This window comes from Cynocephalus volans, chromosome 9, assembly GCF_027409185.1.
Source record: "Cynocephalus volans isolate mCynVol1 chromosome 9, mCynVol1.pri, whole genome shotgun sequence".
NCBI classification, from domain to species: domain Eukaryota; kingdom Metazoa; phylum Chordata; class Mammalia; order Dermoptera; family Cynocephalidae; genus Cynocephalus; species Cynocephalus volans.
The window spans coordinates 33,759,049-33,777,054 of NC_084468.1; the positions used below are offsets into that span (position 1 = coordinate 33,759,049).

Sequence of the window (18,006 nt, forward strand, 5' to 3'; positions counted from 1 at the left end):
TTAAAGCCAACTATTCAGACTGGGGTCAGAAGCCTTGAATTTGGGGCCATGAATGCTGATGTCGGAGAAGAGGAAAACATTCAGCAGAGCTAAACAGAGGCATGCAAGGGTACCTTTTTATGAGGTTGGCTTCCCCTAGTAAGGGCACCTGTGGTAGGCAGAATCTTAAGACAGTCACCAAGATTGCCACTCTGTGTAAGATATCACTCCCATGATTAGGATATTTTATACACTAATATCCCTCTTTTCTGCAGTTTCAGTTACCCACCTACAGTACAATACAATATTATGAGAGAGACCACATTCATACAACTTTTATTACAGTATATCATTATAATTGTTCCATTTTATTATTAGTTATTGTTGTTCTCTTATTGTGTCTAATTTATAAAGTAAGCTTCATCACAGGTATGTACATATAGACAAAAACATAGCATACATAGGGTTTGGCTCTATCTTCAATTCCAGGAACCCATTGGGGGTCTTGGAATGCATCCCCAGCAAGTAAGTGTGGACTATTGCATGACATAGGTGAAGGGATTTCACAGCTATTAAGGTCCCTAATCAGTTGACTTTAAGTTACTCAATAGGAAGATTATCCTGGGTGGTCTGACTGTACTAGGTGAGGGTCTATAGATCAGAGACAGAAGTCAGAGAGTTTTAAAGTAGCAAAAGACACTCTCTGTCAGCCTTGAAAAAACAAACTGCCATGTTGTTTTGAAGAACTCAAAATGTATATATATATATATTGTATATATATACACATACATTTTATTCTTCAATTAGCTTGCATGCTCCTAGGGGCAGTAGCCATGCCTTGCAATTTCTTTGTATATTTCCATAATGGTGCCAAGTACATGGCAAGCACTTAATAAGTACTGATTCCTCCCCTGCTTTGTCCTGAGCATAGACACCATGCCCGCGTCTCTTTTTCTGCTCCCACAGTGCTGAGAACCAAGCATGGCTCAATGGTAAATGTCTGCTGGTTGGCTGGACTGTAAGTGGTTACTGCCAGCCATGGTGTTCTACAGAAGTGCCTCACCTCAGGATTGATATTCTCTGACCCATTCGACAGGGTCATTTCAACAATCGTGGTCACCATCCTGCCTGTGGATTGGGTGAGCAGTGACAATGGGCTCTGACAAGACAGGAAAGAACAAGCTCATAACAACAGTTTAAAATAACTCTCTATTCTCAATGGGAACAAACTAGAAGTATAGAAAAATACAGCACTTATGAAGAAAGTCATGACTGACTTCTATTTGAAAATGCTTTGTGTATTTACAAACATGTGAAAGCCAATGAGCCCAAGTGAATACAAAGAATGAACCAAACAGAAAGGAGGAAGCTGCCCTTCGGTTCTACCCTTTCTCAAAGTATATCCCATGGAAGCTTAATGAGGAATTAAAGCCTCATAGGAAACTTACTAGGAGATCAAGGTGGGGAGGATGGTTGTTCTTCACGACCTTCTTTTATAACCTGCTAAACAGTGTTATCTACACCATCTCACCGAGTCCACAAGACCTGTTTTGTCCTTTGTAGTCTCCCCCATGGCACATCCCATGGAAAAGGAAGCTCCTGTTCGGAGAAAGATTTTGCACTATGCAAACGTAGTGACATCACTCAGGCAGGTAGGACTATTTATCAGGCTGAACTACAGCAAAACAATAACAAAAGCCTACATTATTCTCATACATTTAGATACTGATATAAACTCTACAGCTTTACGGTTTGCCATGTGTACAACATCCCTTACATACTTGAATTATCCTGTTTGCCTTTCTCTTCCTCTGAAAGAGAAAAGTAGCAACTTCAATCCCTCCCACATTTTATCTCCTGATGCATCTTAAGGTGCTGAGCTTTCGCTGCTCCCCACAATTTTGTGATGGCTGATGGGGACAATCAGCAAGGAGGGGAGACAAAGGCAAAGAAGCATACAAAAATAAATGACCTGTTTTAAACTATGTCCCCTTTCTCAGTGGAATCTCGAAACTTCCTGTGTGGGTCCTTTCATGGCTGCTTCTAGACTAGACTTTCAAAGCTGTCCAAGCTGAGACACAGGTAAAGAACAGAAAGAGGCTGGGCTGGAAACCACAGCAATTTCCTGGGGAGATTGTCCTGGATGGTCCATTGATCTTTATTGTTTCCTCCTAGACAAAAAGACTTCTCAACCTCAAATAAAACTTAGCTCAATGAAGATTTGCTTGGGAGGATGATTTATTTTTTTTATTTTTTTTTATCCTTTTAAATGTTACCTACAGTTTCTGAGCACATGTGCCAAGATGAAAGGGCTTTACAAGCACAGAGAAAGAGCATCCTGTTCCATACCCTAAAGGTCTAGGAAAATGGGAATACAAAACACGTTTGCATACCAGCAAGGCAACATGGAGTGGCTGAACTGGTTGGGTTTCTAAATATTTTCATACAGGCAGAGTTAGTAATTTGTTTTATCAGATGCTCAGGCATGGTAAATCTAAACCAAATTTTCCTCTTACACAGAGTGCTCTCCTTTAAGAATTAATTAAGCATTAGAAACATCAGAATTCTTATCTCTATGACAGAAATAATACTGTGTAGCTAGCAAAAAGTAGCAAAAACTAGATATAAAGAAAGAAATCAGAACTGATAATACAAAAAAAAGAGTCATGGAACAAAGGTGGCCTGAGAGTTTGTAGTCTAGTGTTATTAACCCATTTTGATGAGTGAGTTGGTTGGCTTGTTCTTAAATAAGACTGGATTGATTTATTCCTGATGCTGTCCCCCTGTTGGTACCTGTCTTGAAGTAAAAAATAGTAGATCTGGGGGACATGGAGCTGACTCAGGGTGGAGTTAGCTCCTAGAATCACTCTGGCAGCTTCTGATTAACAAGCTTTTAAAGGTCTTCAAGCTACCAGGAAGAACGTGGGAGGAATAAATGAGCTGAACATTGTTGATGAACTTTTATCATTTGATTATTTTTAAATGATTTCTGATTGGAAAAAGTAATATGGCTTCATTGTAGAAAAATTTTAAAATATGGATAAGAATAAGGTAAAAGGTTTTTCTTTCCCACAAGCCCATTACCAAAAATAAACTTTCTCATATCCATTGGAATCTTTTTAAAAATGTAAATACTGTATGGGGAAGTGGCATGTGACTCAGGTTTGATTCTAAAGTGAACTGGGGGGGACATTGCAAATTATCCCTGAACTGTCCTCAAATCGCTCATAAGGCACAGTGTACATGGTTTTGCGTTCATAACCGTACAAAGTGCTTCTTGTGCATACGAAGGTTTGAAAATTGCTCAACTAGACTAAAAGAAGAAACAAAAGTAATATCTTAAAATAACCTGGAGAGGGGGGTGGAGAGTTCTAAAGTAGTCCTGCTTACTGACAGTATTTATTCAGCTCTCTTTAAGGTTAAGCAACTGTAACCTTGATACATATGAACAGGTAGGTTTATTGTGTGGATTAAACAAGATAATGGAGAGACAGTTTACTAGAGATTAAATTCTAAATTTGGTGCCTAAAATGCACACGCATAGGATGAAGTGCCCTTCTCTCTCTCTATCTCTCTCTCCCTCTCTCTGTGTGCGTGTGAGAGAGAGAAATAGAGAAAAAAATCAGATCGTACAGGCTGTTTTGGAGTCCACTTTTTCCACTTAGCAAGATATTTTAACCATTTTCCCATGACAATCAAATATTCTAAACTCATTTTGTATTTATGATTATTGTTCAAAGTTTTAATAATATAATTGTATTTCTGTTATTTGTTTTAAAGAGATGTAACTTATCTATTTGAACTTTACAATTAATTTGCACCATAAATGATAGGTGTGGGCCTTCTTTGGTATCTGGGAATCCAGAGGAACAGCAGCTGCCACAGCAGGGACTGAGGAGCTGACCCTGAAGGGCCTTTGTGTTAGAAGTGACCTCTCAGGAGCAAAAGAGGAGACATCACCACCCCAGCATTATGATCACTAATTCTGTTGTTGTTTTTTTACCCCCCTGCAAGACATCCCATTTGCTAGCCATTTATTAATTATGCTATTTCTCCATAAAAGTGACTCTGCAGCCTTTTAAAGCATGGGACAGTTGCTAGATGCCAACAAGCCAAATGAGGCTGAACTAGAAGGAGAAGAGCTGAAGGCAGAGAAACAACACAGCTATGGGAATCAGGAATGGCACGGAAGTTCCAGTGAAGTTAAAGAAGGGAATATGTGAAAGTGGCAAATTTGAAGACCATAGAGAGGAAGAAAGAGTAGGAATCGGTGATTAACTAGATGTCAGTATAACCTAGACATCAACCATGAGATCTCATTGTCATGACCTGCCCTCACCCCCCTAATCCACAACCCCTGGAAGCCCAAATCCCTCACCATGGTTTCCACTCATGCCTGGGGCTGCATTCTTCTGGCTACTGCTACACTGTGATCTCTTCCTTTCCAACTAACTGCTTCTGCTCACACCAGACTAGCTCCCAACACGAAACTCATCGCTCTCTTTGATTTCCCAAACTCACTCACACACAGCCAGCATTTGAGTTCAGTAGATAGGGCAGCTCTTGTAGGCTGGCTGACCCAACACCATGCCTCCTCCCTTGCCTGCCTCTATCAAAGAGGATATGAAAGATAAATCATTTCCATTCCTCCCTTGTGTTCAGGGAGGCCATGTGATGTAAGCAGAAATTCACTAAGGCTGTTTCTGCGAAATATTTTACTTTCTTAAAAGGACGTGGCCATTGTTGGTACTTTTTCTTCTTCTTCTTTTTTTTTTTTCCTTCTTCCTGCCTTGAATATGGACTTAACATGTGAGGCCACAGAAGCTACTCTGAGACCACAATGTGGCAAGCATGAACACAAAACCCAGCAGAATAAGGAGTATGGAAAGTATGGATCCCTGATGGTATCATTCAACAGCTGAATCCAGGCCAGCAACAACCTGCCTCTGATTTAAAATAAACTCCTTTAAGCCACTATGAGGCTGGTATTCTATTACTTGCAGCCTAATACGTCCTAACAGATAAAGAAGGCCTTGCTGTGATACTTTGGAGGTCCTGGGGGTAGAAGGGAATAAAATTTACACAACCTTTCTCCCTCTTGCTTGTCCCTCACCCTATTTTCCTCTTCTCCTTTCCCTCTTTCATCTCCCCATCTTCTTCAAGAAGCAAAGCACAATTGTCCCCTTCTTCCCCATAGATCATTTGTAATCATGATGACCTTTTCTGCTTAAATGTAACATAGACATCTTTTCCTCTATTTCAAGTATTTACCAAATTTTTTTTTTCCAGTAAAGTCAGCTCTCTCCCTAAAAAAAATTCTGGTGTCAGGTGTTCAGATAAATATATCCTCTACTTTCCTGCACAAAATATAAAGCGTTTCTAAAAAAGGATACCAATGCTTAAGGCCTTAGAGACTGAGAACAGGACAGCACTGCCAATATCGATGAGGTAATTCTGCACAGCAATGAGGATCGATGGCAGTGTTGACTCTGGCTGAGTGGACAACACTGCCCATCAGAGGCTGAGCAATGTGACTTGCTCTCTCCTGATAAGGAAGGTCATTTCCGTGGGCTTCTTCAACTGAGCATGCTCTAATATCGTGTATATCCACTTTGAGTTGACAGTTTAAACCCTGGAGAAAGACCATCTTCCTCAACCAGCTGCACCTGAGTCCCTGCCCTGAGCTTGAGCCACCATGGAATGAACATGAGTGCAGCAGCCTGGGTTCAGCAAGTGCCCCTGCTCAGGCAGCAGAGGTCAGCTGACAGGAGCATCCAGGCCTTGGCTTGGAGAGCTCCAGACAGTCAGTGGCTATTTCAGAAATAATATTCTGTACATTTTCTACTAGAAACAATTGAGACTACTAGGAATAATTGAGAATGTACTTCCTTGCACAAATGTTTAAAAAGACATTTTATTTCATTTTTCCTTTCCTTCTGTGCCAACCCCACATTCTGTGCCAATCCCACATTTGAAATCCTTTGTTAAATCTATTCGGAACTTTTAAAGAATTTTATTTATTTTTATTAAAGCATCATTGATTTTACATATTTGTGGGGCACAGAGTTAACTATCAATGTCTGTGTACAATGCGTGATGATCAAATCAGGATAATTAGCATGTCCATCATTACAAAACGTAATCATTCCTGGTGTCCATTAACCAATTTCTCACCAACCATCCTCCTCCTCCCCCTTTCCCACCTCTAGTAACTACAGCTCTGTTCTCTCCTTCTGAAAATCAGGGCTTACCATTGAAAAAAAAATACATTCATTTGTCTAAACAAAAAAAAATTGGTTCTCAGCAGGGGTGATTTGCCCCTGTTGACTTTTGACAATGTCTGGACACATTTTTGGTTGTCTCAACTGGGGGGTTGGGCGGGAGGGTGATGCTACTGGCATCTCGTGGGTAGAGCTCAGGGACGCTGCTGATCATTCCCCCATGCACAGGACAGTCCCAAACATCAAAGCATTTTCCTCATCAAAATGTCAATAGTGCTGAGGTTGAGAAACCCAGGTAAAACTCAAGGACCAGTAAAAATTCAGAGAAAGAGAAAGAGAGAGAGAGAGAGCATGCACACGCTTCGAGTCTCCTTAGAGTCATGTTTAATTCTCAGACGTATTGATATATTTTTAATTTATTTGCTTTGCCTTTTTTTGTCAGCAACTGTGATTACTTTTATTGTATCATAATATAATACATTTTAATGATCCAGAGACAGTAACTGGATATTTGGAATCACTTGTCAATATTGACTTTCTCACCTACCTTCTTTTGTACCACAGTTTTGTTTTTCTAGTCTTAAAGCAAAATAATCCTTTAACATCCTTTCTAAAGTATAATGATTTATCCAGTTGTTTTTCTTCACAATTTGAACATTTTACCTAGGAGAGATTACACATGTTAATTCACGTGCACAATTGTTTCACCCGTGACAATAAGATGGCCCGCCACAGTGCTGTTACAATTCAACTATTTCCTCAGGGCCCACATATTTACCCGTTCCATGCTTGACAGAGAAATCGTGTTCTCTGGGTACCTATGCTCATATCATCTCCTCCACTGATCCTTGTTATTTCAAATTCTATCAGTCTCATCTCCTTCTACTTTTCAGAAGCTTCTCTGCTTCTAACAAGGAAATTCTGATTGAATTTGTCTTCAGTTTTCCCCCTGCAGAATTCTAGGTATATTCTCTCTTGCACTCCAGTGGTGCTTAGTTGAATACACGTTTGTAATGGCTCTCACGTTTTGACCCATGTGGTTATTAAACATTTATTTTCTCTTCAACTGGAGAAACTCTTTGGGCAGGGACATGTGTCCTTTTCCTGACATCATGGAGCACCAGGTATAGGGCTCAAACAAAAAGGCATCCGATTAACAGTGAATTCATAAATAAAATATAGATCGTGCATGTATATATTTAAGACAATATTACATATTATTTTACACCCACAAATTCCTAATTTGGCCATCATGAACTGAAGGAAAAGCATCACATCTCCCAAAAAAATCTTTCCAGTGATAAAACTTATAGGTAAGCCTAGCCAAATTTCACATGACTAAGTCATGACCAAAAAGAAACTTGATTCTCGACCTTGAGTGACACACCCAATGTAGAAAGCATGAATGGGTTTAATGATTAGTAATGCTTGTGAAAGACTAAGGGTTTTAAAAAATCCATTTATGTGAGTACTAAAGCCACACATATCAGGAGGTCTTAGGGGATAATACCCTTCTGATCAAATTTCTGTTTCTAATATCATTTTACTTCTGATGGTCTTTGGAGCTAACAGAGCAACTAAGCCAATCAGAAGAGCCAAAGGAAACACATTTTCCACATACCTATTGACTTTCTTTTTAGATGTATACTTGATCCTGGGACAAAAGGCTCATCTCAAAATAAATTAATTTAAAATACGTGGAAACATCATTTCTAAAAAAAATTGAAGTTTCATAGTAAAACTATGTCTACTATTCATATGGCGTGTTTTTATAACTTTCCAAAATACTTTTTCTTTGCCAGTAAATGCATATCTTATTGACTGCAGCCCTGGATAGCGCTGATTTATTATACACTATTCATTACTAAAATATTTTTCTGAACCAAAAATGGAAAAAATATACCACATGGAAAAGTACAGTATTAAGGAGGAAAGCCACATACTCTACAGTACACCCCTACTGGGAGCAGGGAGAGCTATGCCTGCCCTGAGCTGAGATGTTCTGAAATAAGAATCGCTCCTCTGTTTTTCCTTCTCTTTTTGCCATTATTAGCAAATGGTATTTATCCATTGGCTGAGAAAGCCTGAGCAATTGATAGAGCTGGACCTACAGTAAAGAACCAAAGGAAGAATATCAGCCTGAATGTTAAAATGCAGGATTGGTGCAGCTCAGGAGCTATCAAGAAAAGCTAAAATGAGAAGCTGCAGGCCATTGGGCGGCAGTGGAAACCCTTGATCTTCTGAAAGGCTTCAGAACCAGCACTAAAGCCTGGGTAAGTCAGTCAGCCTAGACTTAGGCTGGAGGACACTGTGGCCACAGGCAAGGGATGACATCAGGGCTGATGAGCAATGGCCAATGCATGATGAAGGATGGATCTCAAGGACTGGGATGCCACAGGCTGTAAAGCATTGATAGCCCCAGGATCAGCTTGAGCCCTCATTTCCTGGAGGAAGAAGTTTCAGGTCTCCAGGGCAAATAAATCATATGGGGACGTTACACATTTTTCTTCAAATTTAATGCAGGGATCTTTGTTCTCCACATTCATTTGTTCAACTCACATCCATTAAGTGTCTTTTGCTGAGCACTGAGGATACAAAGGCAATGAAACAGGGACTCTATTCCCAGGAAGTCCTCATTCCCATGGGGGCAGGGTACGGGATATACTCCTTTGTTCCTCTACAGGCTGACTTGTCTGGACAGCATCAACTGGGCCCCCTTGTCTTCTGGCGTCCCTTGGGCTCTGTCAATGGCAGGCACAGCAGGAGAAGGGTGGGTGGGGAGAAAGGTGTAGCTCTCTATTGCCCTGCTGAGGCTTGGCGGTGGCTGCATTCCCCTGCACTTATGGCTACCGAGAGGCAGCCTTCTCCCAGGGCTACAAGTTGAGCCAGATTCCAGCAACTGCTCCTTCCCCGGCTCTTTCAGGCTCAGGGCTGATAGTGGCTCCCCATGATGTAGCCTGGAAGTGCTTCATCACCCCTTCTTGGTTCTCCTTACCTGTTAATGGTCCCTTCATTAAACTTTCTTTTATTTGTTTCCTGCATGCTGATACAAGGAAGCAAACTGGGCAACAAGTACGTGCCCTATAGTGCCAAGTGTGCGATGAGGGTGGGAAAGAAGGAGTCATCAGTCCTAACTGGGGAGGTCACATGAGGCCGTGACTACGAAGTCCCGTTCCTATTTACCCTTTCAATTGCACATTGAAGGTTCCCTGGAAAGATGGAATCAGCCACGTTATTTTCCAGCAACTGCAGTGGAAAAAATCTGATGACAACCCCAGGAAGAAAGTTCAGTGTCCATGTGATTGACTATATAAATGAAGTTCCCTTTATCTAAAAATAGAACTTCACTCAACTTACACTGATGCACCTTAAGGTTATGTGAGACACTACCCACTAAAAATAGCACACAGAGCAAGTAAAGCTATTTTTAAGATCTAATCTACTTTCTAGTTGATTAGGAACAAAAATGGCTAGCAGTTATTGAGCTCTCACTAATTACATATAATATGGTAATTATGTATAGAATTATGCAAATAGGCATTATGTATAGAATTATGTATAGTAATTCCTTAAAATGTCACCATGGGATAATACTGTTATTATTCTCATTTGGAGCAATGGAAACTGAGGCTTAGAGAGATTTAGTGACTTTTAGTTGTACAGGTAGTAAGTGGCAGAGCTGGGATCCCAAGTCCGTTTACCTCTATTCTTAACCACTGTGCTCCCTGATAAAAACGTTTCCCAGATATTTTAGTGGTAAAGGTAAAATTAGATGCTATAACAGATAAGCCCCCAAATCTCGGTGACTTACCATAGCAGATGTTTCTCTCTCACTCATATCAAGTCCAATTGGCAGTGGTTTATGTGGGAAAAGTCTGCTCCACATAGACAGCTAAGGAGCCAGCTAGATGGAGGCTCTGACATCCTCAACATGTCCTTCCAGGCTTGTCTTGGGGTCAATGTCCAGTCAGCAAAAAGAAAAAAGAGAGAAGGAAGACAATTATGGTTCAGGCCTGCAAATGCCAGACATAAATTGTATCCATTTGCCAGCAATCCATTGTATGATTGGGAAATGGATTCCAGCTGAATGTCTAGGAGGAAAGAGAAAGGATTTTTTTTTTCTTTTTCTTTTTTGGAAGGTTTTTTGGAAAGTGCTGGAAAACCTGCTAGACAAATTCAAAAAGAGCTGTAACACTAAGAGAAAGGATTTGATGGAGCAGGAGACACATATGGCTTCAGATTATAACTCCCCATTTGAACAGAAGTGCTTTCAGGTGACAGGAAGATCTGTTTGAATCTGATGACTTTAGAATTCAGAAGATAAAGTGACTTCTATAGTATTTAGGTTTTGCAATCAACACTGTGTCAGGATCCAGTCAGGAGAACCAACAATACTCTAGACCTTTCAAACAATGAGAATTTACTGAAAGGGATTTATGAAAGGACCAAGAAGCCAAATAGGGAACAGTGAGACTATCCAGAGATTAGAGACACAGAAAGCTACTACCACATCCAGGACTGGAAGGCTGATAGCATGCGGTGGTAGAGCCCCAAAGCTGGGGCGTTCCAGTGGAAGATGCCCAGAAGAAGGGAGAGGCCACTGGGCAGGATGTGAGGCCACAAAGCAGACCCAACTACCACAGGAGACGTCATGAGAGGCAGAGAGAGACAGAGGCTCATCCTTGCCCCTTGCTTCCTTTAGTGTCTCTCTCTGGCTGAACCTATCAAGAAGACAGTTGGCAAAGGAGCCTGAGATATGTAGTTTTTGCAATAAAAAGAGAGCAGGGAGAGGGCAGAAAGTAGGTCTAAGAGCAAATAGGCAAGTGATGGGCAACATGATCTAACCCCGTCCAAGTCTACCTTTTAAACCAAGCAGCAGACAAATGAACTAAAATTGTTTAGCTTGTATCTATACAAATAAAGCAATATTAATACTAGTTCATGAAGCAAAGGCTAATGAGGCTCTTTTTTAAGCCTTTGGTGGCTATTTTATCAAACCTTGAAGTCATGCAGACAATCAGATTAAGTCATTGTCAGGGCAAATATTAGGTTCAACTTTTTGCCTTTTTAAAAACCAAATCAGAAGTTTAGAAAATTCTACAGAAGAAAATAATTTACTCAACACTCATACACTTACTCATTTAAGTGCCAGGGTTGCTGCCATGAGCTGGGATGGGTTTAAAATCTATGGTCTAACAATGGTTCAAACACCCAGCTACTCTCTTACTACAGTGAATAACAGGGTTCTGTTATTGTTGTTTGCTTGTATTGTTGTTTGTTTGGTTTGTTTCCTTCTCCAGTGTCTAAACCCCCTTCCTAATTGTGGAGAACCCCATAGTGAGAGTCTGCTGGGAGGTAGATATTCACTCCCAGTATAGAAGCTGAAGAGGCCAGATATTTCTCTCTTCCACATGACCGAGGTTTAGCCAATTGGATGCTGCTGCCTCAACTCTTGACCACCAGAGACCAATAGACAGTTTAGGATGTATTCATGGCTGCAGCATCAGACATCGTAGGCCCAGAGGTGGTAGTGGGGACCCCGGGCAACTCAGGCAGCCATTCCAGCAGGGGTATCCTGGTTGGTCATTCCTGTGATGGCTGTCTGATCTCCCTGGGTTCCCATCTGTTTTTTAAGCCTATTCTTCAACCTTCCCTTTGATCTATGAGCTATTCATTTTCTATCTAAGTTAATGGTTTATTTCCATTATTTCAACCAAATGACTGACACATCTACCAATACTTTAGCTCACTTGCTCCTTTGTCACTCTTTCTACCTGTCTGCAAACTTCAGCCTTTGCTCATTGACTCTGTCTCCTTTCATTCATTGTTCCCACATCCCAACTTTGGATTAGTGCTGGGGTGGGGGAGGCAGGAATCACACTCTTAAGATGGAAACAAATTCAGAAATTTGTTCAGCCCTAGTCTCTCCAGGAATACTTGGCTCCTTATCCCATTCCTCTAAACAGCTACTTCAATTCTTAGATATTCTTCTCAGGCTCTCCCTTCGTGATCTCTTACCCACCTCATTCCCAAGGACTTTCCACAAACAACTTAACCCTGTGCTTCACAGAGGATATAGAGATTGTGAGACATAAACTCCACTGAATAAACAATCATTGCATAAATGACTGCAGCTGCACTCAGGATATAACTACTATGTTGTACTTCTCCTTTTCACCTTAAGATTATTTTTACAGAAACAATTCCAAGTGTTTATACAGACCACATACACTTTTTCTGCCTAGGGAGTGTGTCAATGTATGTGTGTGTGTCACACATTTTATCATTTTGTTGGAATAAACTCTCCCTTTCTGTGTATTTATTTTGTACTATAAATGGAGCAGATATATTGTGCTAAAAATGATGTCATTCCCTTTAAGTTTATTTATTTAGGGTATATTTCCAAAACGGAATTATTGGGTTAAGGGTAGAAAGAATTTTTAAAGAGCCTGCTACATATTGTAAACTTATTCTTCAGAAAGATGCAACCCTTTGTCTTTGTTTGTTTTGTGTTACTATAACAGCATACCTGAGACTGCGTATTTTATTAGAGAAAAACAACAAACAGGTTTATTTGGCTCATGATTCTGGTGTCTGGAAAGTCCAAGATTAGGCAGCTGCATCTGGCAAGGACCTCAAGCTGCTTCAACTCATGGCAAAAGATGGAAGGGAAGTAGATATGTGCAAAGAGATCACATGGCAAGAGAGGAAGCAAGGAGAGAAACTGAGGTAGCCAGACTCTTTTTTAACAACCCACTCTCGTTAGACTAATCCATTCCTGAGAGTGAAAACTTGCTCACCATAGAGGGAGGGTATTAATCTGTTCATGATGGATCTGACCTTGTGACCCAAACACCTCCCACTAGGCCCCACCTCCAAACACTACCATATTGGGAATCAAATTTCAACATGAATTTTGGTGGGGACAAATCACAGCTAAACCATAGCACCTTTCTACAGTGGGAAAGCATATTTTGTTTTCCCATGTGACCATGTAGTCCTGACTACATTGGACATTATTATTTCTATTAGCTTTTGCTACCTTACTTTATATTCCTTTTTTCTGTTGGCTCATGGACTCTTTTTTTTTTTTTTTTTGCCTTTTTCAAATGATTTTTATTTTTTATTTTTTTTTATTTATTTTATTTTATTTTATTTTTTTAAATTTTATTTTGTCGATATACATTGTAGCTGATTATTGCTCCCCATCACCAAAACCTCCCTCCCTTCTCCCTTCCCCCCTCCCCCCCAACAATGTCCTTTCTGTTTGCTTGTCCTATCAACTTCAAGTAATTGTGGTTGTTATATCTTCTCCCCCCCCCCCCCCGGTTTGTGTGTGTGTGTGTGTGTATGTGTGTGTGTGAATTTATATATTAATTTTTAGCTCCCTCCAATAAGTGAGAACATGTGGTATTTCTCTTTCTGTGCCTGACTTGTTTCACTTAATATAATTCTCTCAAGGTCCATCCATGTTGTTGCAAATGGCAGTATTTCATTGGTTTTTATAGCTGAGTAGTATTCCATTGTGTAGATGTACCACATTTTCCGTATCCACTCATCTGATGATGGGCATTTGGGCTGGTTCCAACTCTTGGCTATTGTAAAGAGTGCTGCGATGAACATTGGGGAACAGGTATACCTTCGACTTGATGATTTCCATTCCTCTGGGTATATTCCCAACAGTGGGATGGCTGGGTCGTATGGTAGATCTATTTGCAATTGTTTAAGGAACCTCCATACCATTTTCCATAGAGGCTGCACCATTTTGCAGTCCCACCAACAATGTATGAGAGTTCCTTTTTCTCCGCAGCCTCGCCAGCATTTATCGTTCAGAGTCTTTTGGATTTTAGCCAACCTAACTGGGGTTAGATGGTATCTCAACGTGGTTTTGATTTGCATTTCCCGGATGCTGAGTGATGTTGAGCATTTTTTCATATGTCTGTTGGCCATTTGTATATCTTCCTTAGAGAAATGCCTACTTAGCTCTTTTGCCCATTTTTTAATTGGGTTGCTTGTTTTCTTCTTGTAAAGTTGTTTGAGTTCCTTATATATTCTGGATATTAATCCTTTGTCAGATGTATATTTTGCAAATATTTTCTCCCACTCTGTTGGTTGTCTTTTAACTCTTTTAATTGTTTCTTTTGCTGTGCAGAAGCTTTTTAGTTTGATATAATCCCATTTGTTTATTTTTCCTTTGGTTGCCCGTGCTTTTGGGGTCGTATTCATGAAGTCTGTGCCCAGTCCTATTTCCTGAAGTGTTTCTCCTATGTTTTCTTTAAGAAGTTTTATTGTCTCAGGGTGTATATTTAAATCCTTAATCCATTTTGAGTTGATTTTAGTATACGGTGAGAGGTATGGATCTAGTTTCATTCTCCTGCATATCGATATCCAGTTATCCCAGCACCACTTGCTGAAGAGGCAGTCCCTTCCCCATTGAATAGGCTTGGTGCCTTTGTCAAAGATCAGATGGCAGTAAGTGTGTGGGTTGATTTCTGGATTCTCTATTCTATTCCATTGGTCAGTGTGTCTGTTTTTATGCCAGTACCATACTGTTTTGGTTATTATAGCTTTGTAGTATAGCTTAAAGTCAGGTAGTGTTATGCCTCCAGCTTTATTTTTTTTTGCTGAGCATTGCTTTGGCTATTCGTGGTCTTTTATTGTTCCATATAAATGTCTGAATAGTTTTTTCCATTTCTGAGAAAAATGTCTTTGGAATTTTGATGGGGATTGCATTGAATTTGTATATCACTTTGGGTAGTATGGACATTTTCACTATGTTGATTCTTCCAATCCAAGAGCATGGAATATCTTTCCATCTTCTTGTATCCTCTCTAATTTCTCTCAGCAGTGGTTTGTAGTTCTCATTATAGAGATTTTTCACCTCCTTGGTTAACTCAATTCCTAAGTATTTTATTTTTTTGGTGGCTATTGTAAATGGGCAGGCTTTCTTGATTTCTCCTTCTGCATGTTCACTATTGGAGAAAAGAAATGCTACTGATTTTTGTGTGTTGATTTTGTATCCTGCTACTGTGCTGAAATCATTTATCAATTCCAACAGCTTTTTTGTAGAGGTTTTAGGCTGTTCGATATATAGGATCATGTCATCTGCAAACAGGGACAGTTTGACTTCATCTTTTCCAATCTGGATGCCCTTTATTTCCTTCTCTTCTCTGATTGCTCTGGCTAGTACTTCCAACACTATGTTGAATAGGAGTGGTGAGAGTGGGCATCCTTGTCTAGTGCCTGTTCTTAAAGGAAAAGCTTTCAGCTTTTCCCCATTCAGGATGATATTGGCAGTGGGTTTGGCATATATGGCTTTAATTATGTTGAGATACTTTCCCTCTATACCTAACTTATAGAGGGTCTTTGTCATGAATGAGTGCTGAACTTTATCAAATGCTTTTTCAGCATCTATAGAGATGATCATATGGTCCTTGTGTTTGAGTTTATTAATATGGTGTATCACATTTATTGATTTGCGTATGTTGAACCAACCTTGCATCCCTGGGATGAATCCCACTTGATCGTGATGAATAATTTTTCGTATGTGTTGCTGTATTCTGTTTGCTAGTATTTTAGTGAGGATTTTTGCATCTATATTCATCAAGGATATCGGCCTGTAGTTTTCTTTTTTGGTTATATCTTTACTCATGGACTCTTTTTCCATAAGACAATGTACTATCTCTTGTTCTGGATTACCTTTAATTGCATACTAAGTGGATTCTACCTGTTGATTTTTACATTCGTGTGCTTGCTGTTTGACTAGTAAAGCTTTTATCAAATGTTTGTGTCACATTTGTTTCCTCTATCTTGTTTGTTCTTTCAGTATTTAATACATTGCATGTGTACAGAATTTAGCTCAGCTTGACATATTTGATCATATGCATTGCATTTCTGTTCACAGCCTGTACTTCTTAAAGCTTCAAATACTTATTTCTCCTCCACAGCTAGATTAAATTTGGTAAAATGTTTTTCAAGAGATTATTTTTCTTTAATTGATTATTATTAAATATTTAACTCTTCGACCATATAAAGTTTACTTCACTATATCATATGCAATATGAATCCAAGTTAATTTTTCTCCACACTGTTATCTGCTTGCTTGGCAATATTTATTAAACAGTGATTTATCCTCCTCCCCACTACCAGCATTTTTTAAAACTCCTGACAACAATCCAATATCTTGCATTGTGCGGACAGAGGAATGAATCATTGTAGGAAGCTAATGTAGATAATTCATACCTAAAAACTTTCCTTTGAGAAGCAGAGATTTTGGGCTTCAAAAAACCACCTGGTGAGCACATGGAAAGTTAGGACTAAAAAGGTTTTAAAATTATTTTGTTCAATTCCTTCCTCCTATTACACATGAGGAAACTGAGGCACAAAGGAATTAAATATGGTACAAGACACTTTGCTAAGGATGTGGGAAAATATGGAGAATTAAGGCATTTAACAACAAATTGAGATGGTTTTCACATGAAAAATGCATATAAGCATAAAAATACACTGCTAATAAAAATATGCAGCTAATAATATATAGAAATATACAGCTAATAATAAATTATACCACCAGTAAATTAAAAATATACTGCTAATAATAATGGCAGCCCACTATTAATTGAAGATCTACTGTGGTCTAAGCACTGTGCATCTCTTTGTATGTGCTGTTATTCCCATTTATATCCCTAGTAATTTGCCCCAGATCTGCCACCAAGTAGCAGAAGCCAGGTCCCAGCTCTCTATCGCTGACTTGGAAACTTTTTTCCATTACACAACACTGCCCCCAGCTACCCAGTGTTAAAAGATGAGGCATGTCAAGCTCCCAATAAAGAACCTACTCCATGAAGAAAAAAGCCAGCCTTCTATCAAGTTCATTTGAAACTGGTTAAACGATTGTCACAATTACTAAAACTGTGTGATTTGGAACAAACAAGTGACCACTTTAAAACTCAGTTTACTTAGCTGTGAAGAGAGAGAGGGAAACAGACAAGATGATCTCTAAAATCTCTTCCAGTTTAAAACTCTAGGATTCTAATTTTGACTGTCCACTTTTCATTCTTTCATACATAATAAAAATGGTACAAATTTTTTAAAGGAGTAGAACCCATTTTTGACTCAAAAATATTTTTCTGAAACATAATTATAGGGCCAATAAAACCCTTCATACAAATTAAAGGAAAAAGAAAATAATAAATCAACGGAAATATTTTGCAATTATTTTAAACTAACATGTAGTGTAAAAAACTGATTTCTTTTAACAGATTATTTACATACAATGGTGCTATGGGAGAATAAATATTATGTTTTATTTAAAGTTACAATAATGATAATAATAATAATAAACAAGTGCCTGTTTAGTGAGTTAACAAAGGAGAAAATTTTATTTAACTAAATTGTAATGCCTGGTCAAAAAATAGATTTATTAATTCCAATCTACTAATGCTACAACTTCAACTATATTTTTAGCAATTATTGATTAAATAATAATTTGTTTAAATCATTTTCATAGACTGTAGTATAATATACACACTAAATGACTGCAAATGTTAAATATTCAGGCTAACCAGAGTAGTCCCCACAAGATCTTAGATCTGAGCACATTTTTCCTCTTTGAACTGAAATAGAATTTGAAATACTTGTGAGAGTGTGCAAGCTATTGCCAATAAGCAAGAAACTCAGCCTTTCTCACAACGGGTGTTACTACAGGCTGAAAGAGGCATCCCATGATAAGATTTTCTGTAGTTGTACCTTAAATCTTCCAAGACAGGAACCTGAGGGGTTTCATATATTGAAAAGAAATAAAAAT

General features: G+C 39.1%; 1 non-coding gene across 1 annotated transcript; it reads right to left on the reverse strand.

Annotated features, from left to right (window-relative positions):
* Positions 1–10,335: 10,335 nt before the first annotated feature.
* LOC134386694 (U7 small nuclear RNA) lies at positions 10,336–10,397 on the reverse strand. Its single transcript, XR_010024522.1, has one exon. It is a non-coding gene; the product is annotated as a U7 small nuclear RNA (small nuclear RNA).
* Between the last annotated feature and the right edge of the window lie 7,609 nt (positions 10,398–18,006).